The following is a 7489-nucleotide window of genomic DNA, read 5'->3' on the forward strand; positions in this document are numbered from 1 at the left end:
GAGAGAAATCCCAAGCAGTCGGCGCCAACAGGGCAGAGCCTGAAGTGGGGCTTGAATCCACAAACTTTGAAATCATGACTGAGCCAAAACCAAGAGATTGACACTTAACAGACTGAGCCATCTGTCCCTGGGGGAGAGAAACTTTTACCTGTGAGAAGCACAGACATGCACAGACACACACACACACACACACACACACACACACACACACACACACACACACCAGGTGATACCAGTTACTGACTTCCCTTTGTGCAAATGCTGGAATTAGGTGGGAGTTTTGAAAGGTAGTGACCATAACTGTTGACCTCAGAAGAAAGAACTTCATAGTCAGGGTTTCAAGGATCAGGGAGGTGGTCAAATGGATATTGTTTTCAGTCAAAAGCACTCATTCTATAATTAGCTAGACTTTAAATAAAGACAATTTTATCTCCTCCAATACTTCATTTAGTATGTCCTCTTATACAAGGCACTGTTACCTGCCTGGAGAAATTTCTTTCTATTCTCAAATAAATCATACATCTCATTGTGACAGTTTCTCTTTTCCCAATTCGGATACCTGAAGGCATTAGCTCTCAGAAGTATAGCCATTCTTGAAGTCAGCATTTCTGAAACCTGTATATACTGTATTTGAAACTTGATAAGCTCTTACCAACAAAGAGAGGGTGTTTGAAAGCAATATGAATTTTGAATGAGGCATCCCTGGATAGTTACCTAAGTCCATATCTTGTTCTCCCCTTTCCCATTTTGTCCCCGGAACTCCTGACATGGGCAAAAATTCATCACTTTCAATTAAACAACCAACTAGATTTAAACAAATTCTGACCACCCCACCTCCTGAGTCAAAACACAAAAAATTAAGCTTCAGCAGAAACTATGCAACAGCATTCTTGGTGATTGCATTTGTTTCTAGTGTCTCTGGCTCAAGGTTGCTTCAATTGAAAAGGGCTATTTGCTGATGCAGAGTGTACCTGATGAGGATTCCAGACACCTGAATTATTACTCTGTCCTTGACTCGCTCGATTCCTAGCAAGTTGCCAAACTTATTTACCTCCACCTTTTGTATAAAAAAGAAGCCATAAAATTGTTGTTTTCTTCAATAACTGAGTGAGAAATATGGTGTTAGTGACTATGAAGTACTTTCCTAAATGTTTACTTAAGGGTGGGCAAATACAGCTGGAAACCAGTGGGAAGTCTCCATGGTGTTGCTTTTTCACATGTCCTATAATTGGCATCCGTGGTGAAGAGCATTGTGTGGAGATCAGGTGGTTTCTGTTCTCTTTATTTGCTTCCTTTTCATCTGCTAGTTTGAATGTAAGCTATTGTGCTCCCTGGGTATCTACAGGCTTTTTGTATTTATAGAATTGCCCAAAAATTCAAAACAGGCATTATGGAGCATGGCCTGGAATTAGGTGGGGAAGTAGGCTAAGGGACTCAGCTAGAGTTCTTACTTGGTGGCTGCCAGATGAGACCCAGGGCCCTTGATTCTCAAGGATCATAACTCAAACATACGGTGACTAATTAACAGGTTAGGAGATGATGAAGCAAGTATTCCTGAATTAATGGTTCCTTATATGTTTTCTGTGCTGGACTTGAAAGTAGCACCAGATGTCCCCAGAAAGACTTGTACACAAACGTTCGTAGCTACTTTATTCAGAATAGCCCCACACCGGAAACAACCCAAATGTTCTTCAACAGCTAAATGGATAAACAAATGGTAACACATTCATGCAATGGAATACTACCTAGATAGGAAAGAATAAACTGCTTTCCTGAAAGCAAATTGGAGACTTTTACAAATCAAACTTTTGTGCTTGTTCTCCATAGTTGCACAACAAATACCACAAACATAGCAGCTTGAAACAATACCCATTCATTAACTCACAGTTCTGTAGGTCAGAAGTGCAAGCACGCATGACTGGCTTCTCTGCTCAGGGTCTTAGAATGCTGAAATCAAGGTGGTTGGCCAGGCTGTGTGTTTTTCTGAAGGTCCTGGAGGAGAATTTGCTTCTGAGCTCATTCAGGTTGTTGGTGGAAGCGTTTTGAAGGACTGAGCCCCGTTTACTTGTCGACTGTGCGGGGGCGGGGGGGGGGGGATATTCTCAGTTCTAGAGGCTTCCTTTTCCTATTCCCAGTCTTTCTTCAGGAAGAACCCTGTCCTTTTAACAGGTTCACCTGATTATACCAGGTCTGCTAAGTATAATTAGGATCAACTGATTTGTGACCTTAATTACACCTGCAAATTTCTTCACAGTACCACCTGGGTTAGTTTTTGATTGGCTACCTGGGAGAAGATGTATATACACCAAGGGCTGGGAATCTTGAGGGCTATCTTAGGTTTCTGCCTACCACAGCTCTTAGCTTCCTTTCTCTGCTCTGTGAAAACATAGGGCCTATAAAGAAAACTGCTATAGAAGAATAGACCTGGCCCATGAGTCTAGTACCCTCACTTTAACTGCTGCACCAGCAGTTGGCATGGGGAAGGTAATCCATATGGTCTCTCTAAACTTTGGTGAAGGAGAGAAACTTTTGTAAGGAGTAGTGCATACGTACTTTTGACTAGGGGAGACAAGGGACCATAATAGTAAGAAATTAATAATTTAAAATATAATTACCAAATGTCTTGCAATAATCATGTGCTTTTTTTTTTTAAAGTGCAGTTACCTCATTTGCGTAGCTCACTGCAGCCCATAACTCATGGGTTCAAGCAGTCCTCCTCTTCAGCCTCCAGAATAGTTGGGATTATGGGCGACCGCCATCACACCTGGCAAGCATGTGCTATTCCTGTAATCAGACACAGAATGTTATTTTTTTAAAGTATATAACTTTATATCACAGTTTTTCATGGTTACTCCTCATGAATTTGTCACCCTTGATTTTACCCAAGCCATTGGTAAGAAACTTTTTTCCATGAAGGTGATTCAGGGAGAAAAATGTTTATAAGCTGGGTTAAAAAAATTAACATAAAATATTTTATTATATAACATAGATAATTGCATCGACCTATTTAGTTGCATGTAAGAATATCAATGAGAAAATTTGTACTCCTTTCCTGAACTGTTAATAATTGGACACTTTTGAGAGATGAAAACAGAGAACTCAATTTTTCATTATTCCAACCCTCTTTTATAGAGCACTTCAGAAGTTCAAAAATTCATGCATGTGTACTATCTCATCACAGTGAACAATGTCATTTGAACTTTGAGGCTCAGAGATCATGTTACTTGCCCCAAATTACAAAGTGAGTTAGAGTCAGAAATGTGGTTAGAATTAATTCTGATGTTGTGACATGGTCTTTTCTCTCTACCTATTCTTAGAGTGAGGCCAAGAGTAAGGAGGGCTAGAATATGTCTATCCTGAGTGGAAAAACCCAGGCAAAGAACTTTAGAGTCTGCACACTTATTGCAGAAAGCCAGCTTTGATAGGGCTATATATGAAATTTCCTTTGTCTCCTATTCGTTCTCATACTGGGAATCCTCTATCAAAAGGGTGCTAGAAAAGAGCTACTTAATTACAGTAGTCAGTGAATATGTTTTCTTTCTTTTTTTTTTTTATGTTTATTTATTTTTGAGAGGGGAGAAGGGCAGAGAGAGAGGGAGACCGAAGATCCAAAGCAGGCTCTGTGCTGACGGCAGAGAGCCCAATCCGAGGTTCAAACTCACAAACTGTGAGATCATGACCTGAGCCAAAGTTGGATGCTTAACCAACTCAGCAACTCAGGCGCCCCAATGGGTATGTTTTCAAATACGTACATAAATACTAGTAAAGAAACACAAACCTCTCTTTCTTGCCTTCAGAAGCACCTCATTTCTTGATTCTGGGTGCAGCGGTTAATGTATTCTGCCATTTTCTTCCAATAATCCATAGTCAACCAAGCCAACCACATATGCTTTGTCTATTTTGGCCATGATGTCAAGGTCCTTAAAATTGCATGTCTTGGTTTGGGACTGTGCCTGGTGGTGAAATCCTATACAGTTTTATTTCTTTTGTTTGCAGTTTGTTTATGGTCTTTTCTAGGAGAGGTGATGGAACTCGGTAGGGGAAGTTACATCAGATCCATGGTTTTCTTGATTAGATCATTATAGATTACAAAATAAACTACCTCTTATGAAGTACAGCTAAATATTGGCAGAGAGTAGGTAGTCTTTCTCCCTCAGTCCCTTGAAAAGAGGACTCACATCTTCAGTAACCTTTATTGCCAGGGGGCACACATGGTAGAAATTAAATTAAGCCATTCTTTAATTTATATACATAATCGAGAAATGGCAATTGACTTTGTTCATAGACCAATTTAAATCTATTAACATATGTAAACTTTGTACTACAGAAGTACATCTGCTTCATGAATGCAATGGCAGCATCTTTCTGATTTCATACCCATGCAGGATTTTGCTCCATGGATTGGAGATAAACATGATCCAAACTAGATGATCTGGAAGGCTTAGGATAATCGGACAGGTAATGAAGATTTCCTGAAAAACTCCATTCACCACAGTTAAGTTTCAGCAAGTGGAAATTACTTTAATTTGCAATAGCTCATTAAATTAACTCTCCAATTATAGAGGACTCTGCAATGTGGTTCTTAATTAAAGCTAGTGATTAATTCACACAACTGATAGGGGAATGGTGGCCCTCATTTTGCTTTCGAATGAAGTTACAGATACATGCAATGGTTCTTGTGTATGACCAGGCTGGGGAGGATTTCTGGACGAAATAGTCACTGCATTGGACAAAAAATGAAGTGACTTCTTATCTTGATTCTCTGCCAAAATCTCAAGGTAACTTTCCTTTTAGAAGTCTGGAACCAGGGCACTAATGGAAAATCAGAAGCAATCATTCTTATATCCCGTGCGAAGAAATACATCTTGGGTAGGTCCTACTCTAGCCTACCAACATAAATTTCAGCTACCTGATCTTTAAGATCTAATTCAAGTCCATCCTCTAGATTAAGCCTCTTTCAGAAGAGTTATTATTAGTTCTTAACTAATAAATATATATATGATGATGATGATTATTTTTATAGGCTAATAGAAATGGAGAGCTTGCCCTATGTGGATGTTTTTAATCTCATTTAAAATTGTCCTCTATTCTTCCTAGCAATTCTATGCTGTAGGTACTATTATTATGTTTATTTTATAGATTAAACAACTGAGGTTCTGAAACCTTGAGTACCGTATCCAAGGATACACAGTTATAAGTAGATGGTCTGGAACTTGAAACAACCTTTCTTTGACTTCAAAGCTGAAACATTTTCACTTGCTATGTGAGTTTCATCTCTTTTCAAGTAGAGACTTCTTAGATAAAATCTTTTATTAAAAACAACTCATTTCTTGAGTTATTACCTCTGTCAGTTCTTAGCAGGAAACAGATGGCAAACCCAATTTAGGATGCTTCCAAGAGAGTTCATTTGCAAAGGAATTGTTTATAAAGGTGTATGTGGGAGAGGAAGGTAGAGTAGGGCAACCCAAAGAGGGAGTGCAGCAACCAGAGGCTAGGAGCAGTGAATGAAGTGATTCTACACCTGGACCTGAGAGGATGAGGGGCAGGAGCCATTGCTGAGCCAGAAAAAAAAAAAAAAAGCTGTGCAGTGAAGGTTTCCTGGAAAGGCACATTGATCCTGGATGGAAGGACATGTCCAACCCAGTGCTGCCTCTCCCGGGAAGGAGCCAGGAAAATACACACCCTGTATTTTCACACACACACACACACACACACACACACACACACTCTCCTCCTACCCTCTGATATCTTGCCATGGCTCTCACTGGCCAGACCCAATGGGAAGCCAGAGAGCATGGGAGCCTTGTTGATATGGTCCTTGTAGATCAGCCTAACAAGGCACAGAGCAGAATGGAGTAAGAACAGAGAGAAGATATGGAGGGACAAACAGAAGCTATCCAGCTATCCATATGACACATATGAAAAACACATTGACAGCAATTATAGATGGTTGGCCTTTTCAGTCAATAAGGATGTACCTTGGAAACAGTTTTTTTTTAGGATGTGAGGAAAGTGACCGCAAATTTGGCTTTTTTGGACCTATCTCCAGCTCTTCTGTGGTGTCAAGCCTGACCTTGGGCAACTGTATCTGCTAGTATGAGTGTAAGACTTGTGCTCCTAGAGCACGTCTTTGGCAAGGGTCAGAGCGATAGGTCAACTCCAGATTAGGGTTACTTGTTATTCCCCTTAGAAAAAGGCCACTTCTTTGAAAGGTCACTAGGAAAACATCTGGCAACTCTCAGCATTTCCAGAGAAAAGGTAGGTATCTTACCCATTTAGACATTTGCCAAGAGACTTTGATACAGAGAATTTCTTGGTACCTTTCTAAACAAAACCAACAAGAAAACTAGAAGAAGAAAATGGAAGAATGAGGACTAAGCTGTGAACATGGAAGGATTCTGGAAGGGTTTATATGGGAACAAGTGCTGCACCACAGTTGCAGGAGGGAGAAGAATAAAGAAAAACAGTAAAAGGAACACAACTTGTTAGTGCTCACCTTGATTGTTCAGATTATAGAAGATACTGGCATACCATATATTTATAATGTTCACCTGTTTACATTTTTTTCCTGCCACCAAACAACCATAAATACTTCTTTTTTAAAAAAATGTTTCTTTATCTTGAGAGAGAGAGAGAGAGAGAGCGCGCATGCACAAGCAGGGGAGGGGCAGAGAAAGAGGGAGAGAGAATCCCGAGCAGGCTCCATGCCATCAGTGCAGAGCCAGACGTGGGACTCTATTCGACAAACTGTGAGATCATGACCTGAGTCAAAATCAAGAGTCGGTCGCTTAACTGACTGAGGCACCCAGGTGCTCCATAAATACTTCTGCAAACGTAAATTGATTGCACTTCAGGTTTTCATAAATGCACAAGGCTCCAATTTGAATATTTGCTCCTGTATTTCCCTCCTCTTTTGAATCATGTGCATTACCCTTTTGCTAAGTTAGACCCTGAATTCTTAGGTAGCTACCATCGTCAGCATATTTGCTGTCCCAGGAAATCTTTTATCCCACATTCAACTTTTCCCTTTCCAAAAGTCCACCACCACTTCCTTCATAGCTGTAATCCACCCACCCACACCTCCCACCCCTTTAAACCTTTAGGCAAGTAGATCTAAAAATCTTCTGTATAAAGTATTCAGAAAGCAGATGTTGCAGAATCTGCTCCTTCATCTGCTTCTTCCTTTGGGAGAGGCTAATTGTTGTGCCCAGAAATTCCACTGTAAAGTTGTCTTAAGTAGGTTTCACAGATTATGGATCAGAAGTTGGAGGTGACGTAGTATAGTGACTCACCCCAACTATACATTGAGTCCAAGGTACACCTTGGACCATAACCTGGAGTCTTACTCAGTACAATGCTTTTTATTATTATCCGTATTTTCTCAGCATATTATTTATTTATTTTTCTTTGTTTAATTTTTTTAATGTTTATTTGTTTTTGAAAGACAGATCATGAGCAGGGGAGGGACAGAAAGAGAGGGGGACAGACG

The sequence above is a fragment of the Panthera pardus genome, unplaced genomic scaffold (genome assembly GCF_024362965.1).
Source record: "Panthera pardus isolate Hobbes unplaced genomic scaffold, ASM2436296v1 HiC_scaffold_24, whole genome shotgun sequence".
NCBI lineage: Eukaryota > Metazoa > Chordata > Mammalia > Carnivora > Felidae > Panthera > Panthera pardus.